Below are 3,384 nucleotides of genomic sequence, written 5' to 3'. Positions count from 1 at the left end.
ACTGAACCTTCTCTTCAGTCCCTACATTGGCCATTTTCCAGTTTTACTGTTCAGCGATGTTAAGTACACTTAGTGTTATGTAGCACTGTTTATATCTAGAATATTCCTTATCTTTCCAACCTGAACCTCCATATGCGTTACATACTAGCTCTCCAGCCCTCTCCCCTCTAGTCCCTGCCAATCACCATCCTGGGTCATGCCTGTGAACATAACTCTTTCAGGGACCTTTGAAATAGATTTTTAAAACTGCTTCTCAGCTAAGGAGTGACTTACTTCTTTTGTTTATTTTTTCTGTAATAGAACCTAGCACCTTCATGTGGCAGGCAAGCACTCAACCACTGTGCTATATCCCCAGCCCTTGCTTTACCCAGACAGGATCTCTGTCTGTCTGAAGCTGGCTGTGAACTTGTAATCCTCTTGCCTAGGCCTCCTGATGTTGGGATGGCAGGTCTATACCACTCTATCCAACTGTGGTTTGTTTCACAGAGGGTCATTCTGGTGCTCTGGCATCACCAATGGAATCAATTCCTCAACTGAGGTTCCCTCTCCCCTGATAACTCTAGCTTGTGTCATGCTGCCCAAAAGTGTGTTATTAGGTGCCCCAAGACTACAACACTGCTAAATGAGAGACCATGGTGGAACCCAGACACACCCAGAAGCCATGATTATTCATGATTGATGTTCCCAGAAATAAGCTCCGATGATGGTACAGTGTAGTTGTGTTTGGGGCAGAGTTCATTCCCAATGTATATTCAGTGCTTCAGGGTTGCCATAGGCACAGATGTTACCAGAGTCACTTGCATATATGAGATTTTGGGTGTGTATTGTGGCTCCATGAAAGCTGTATTCTTCAGAGTACTCTTTTCATGGCTCATAATCACTTTTTGATGAACATATTTGGACTGTAGTATGTTGACACTGACAACATGAAGGATGGCTTCCTGACTAGGGATATGGGTTCTGAAATGAGATAGGTTCCAATCTTGACTCTGATGCTTATTGTGTGTTTTAGTTAGGGTTTCTATTGCTGTGAGGTGACACCACGACCATGGCAACATTTAATTGGGGTGGCAGCTTACACTTTCAGAGGTTTAGTCCATTATGGTCGTGGCAGGGAGCATGCGGTGTTCAGGCAGACATGGTGCTGGCTACATCTTGATCAGAACGCAACAGGAAGTGGACTGAGTGTCACACTGAGAGAAGCCTGAGCAAAAGAGACCTCAAAGCCTACCCCACAGTGACACACTTCTTCTAACAAGGCCACACCTCCTAGTAGTGCCATTCCCTTTGGAGGCCATTTTCTTTCAAAGCACCACATTGTGTATGTTAGGTCAGTCATTCAGCTTTCCTTAGCTTTATTATTTTCCATGTATGAAAGGAGGATGACACTAGCTTTGAGAAGACACGAGATGGTGTTTATAAAACTTAACCCAGGAGAGATAAGAGCCACCCTGTTATTTTAAGGAATCAACAGTAACATAATTGAAAATAAAATGAAGATGCTCTTGTCATGGATTATAGCACCAGTATGAACCTTGGCATTTGGGTAAGCCTGGGTTCCACTCTGGGTTCCCTACTCAGCAGCAGTTTTATAATCTAGTTAGTGCTAACTAGTTTTTTGGTTAACTTGCCACAAACTAAAGTCATCTGGGAAGATGGAACCTCAACTGAGGAATTTCTTCCATCAGATTGGCCTATTGGTATGTCTATAGAGAATTTTCTTAATTAATGATTGATGGGGGAGGGTTCAACACTGTGGGAGGTGCCACCCTTGGGCATATGGTCCCAGGTTGTATAAGAAAGCTGGCTGAGCAAACCATGGGGAGCAAGCCAGTGAGCGGTATTCCTCTACAACCTCTGCTTTAATTCCTGCATCCAGGTTTTCCTGCTTGAGTTTCTGCTCTGATGTCGCTCAGTGATGGCCTGTGGCATAGAAGTACAAGCCAAATACATTTTTTCCTCCTCCAAGTTGCTTTTGGTCAGTGTTTTTATCACAGCAACAGGAAACTAATTAGGACAGGGTAGTTGCTTCACCTTCCTGAGTTTTAAGATTCCTATCTGTAAACAGGATAAATATACAACATCAGGAATATGATTGAGGTGATTTACGTAAACCACTACCCATAGTGCCTAGCAACCAGTAAGCCCTCAGACAACAGTGTTCTCTGTCTCTCCCTTCCTCATTCCATCTCTTTCTTTCTTATTTCGTAGCTGGTTATCCCCTTATTACGGCACTGAAGGTGGGGTGGATAGTACTAGTATGTCCCAGACAAGCCAGGTTAGTTGGGGCTGAGAATGAAGGGTATATTGCTGTATGTCTAAATCTGTGTCCTATCAGTACTGAAAAAAAATCTATGTACCTACCTCTGACTACCCAGAAATCGCCTTAATTTCTTCTTTTATCAACCTAGAAGATGCATGCCTCTGGAATGTCAATGGGAGGCCAAGTGCCAGATGACCAGAAGTAGCCTCCACCTTCCCTATGACCATATAGTATGTGACTCCCATGCCTTGTCTCACCATCCAGGTGCCCAGATAGCTGGTTGGAAGTACACATGACACTTTACTGACATGATCCCCATCTAAGAAAGTACACAGGGAGCAACCAGTTGCACAGCAAAACTGGGTGGATGGTCTGGGCCTGGAGCAAATCATTTCCTTCAGGTAAACAGCATCCCATCACCTTCCATCAGAGGGGGCTTCTCTAGTCTGACAATATACCCTTTATTTTCAGCCCCAATTAACCCGGCCCATTACCATGTCTCTATCTTCTGGTCCTAACTACTGAAACCCATACTTCTTTTTTTTTCCACGTCTTATCTCCCATTCTACCCTTAGTGTCTTTTGTATCATCTGACTCCAGAACCCAGACTGATGATCAGGCTTGCTGGAGAGAAGCAGAACCCTCCCCATCTCCAGTGTGATTGCCCTAGAATATATTTCCCTCTCTCTAATTGCAAAGTTCTGAAAGTCCTCCTTCACCATAAGACACTAGGATATCAGAAAGCCCATGTTGTAAGTGAAATAGTCCATCCAGGCAACCAGAGCCCACTGATGCTCAATGCAACAGGATATTACTGGGTAACGAATAAACCCAGAGTCTTATGGTTAGCAACAAGAAGTGTTTCATTCACTAGGAATTGTACATCAGCTTAAGTGGACAAGCTATGTCTGTTTCATCTGGGTTCATTCTGGGACCAGGCTAAGGGGAAGCATGCCCCTGGAGAAGTGCAGGGATGATTAAGGTATGCCAGAGTAATTTTAAGCACATCTCAAGGCCTTGCTCAAGGCACATCTGCTAGTTTCCTCTTGGCCAAAGCAAACCACACAGAGAAGGGTAGCAATACCTAGTCTACCTTTTGTGGAAGAAGTTCATTACTTCAT

Source organism: Peromyscus californicus, unplaced genomic scaffold (assembly GCF_007827085.1).
Source record: "Peromyscus californicus insignis strain IS unplaced genomic scaffold, ASM782708v3 Scaffold_6__1_contigs__length_162567912, whole genome shotgun sequence".
In the NCBI taxonomy this organism is placed as follows: Eukaryota; Metazoa; Chordata; class Mammalia; order Rodentia; family Cricetidae; genus Peromyscus; species Peromyscus californicus.
Note: the sequence above shows the minus strand (reverse complement) of the source record.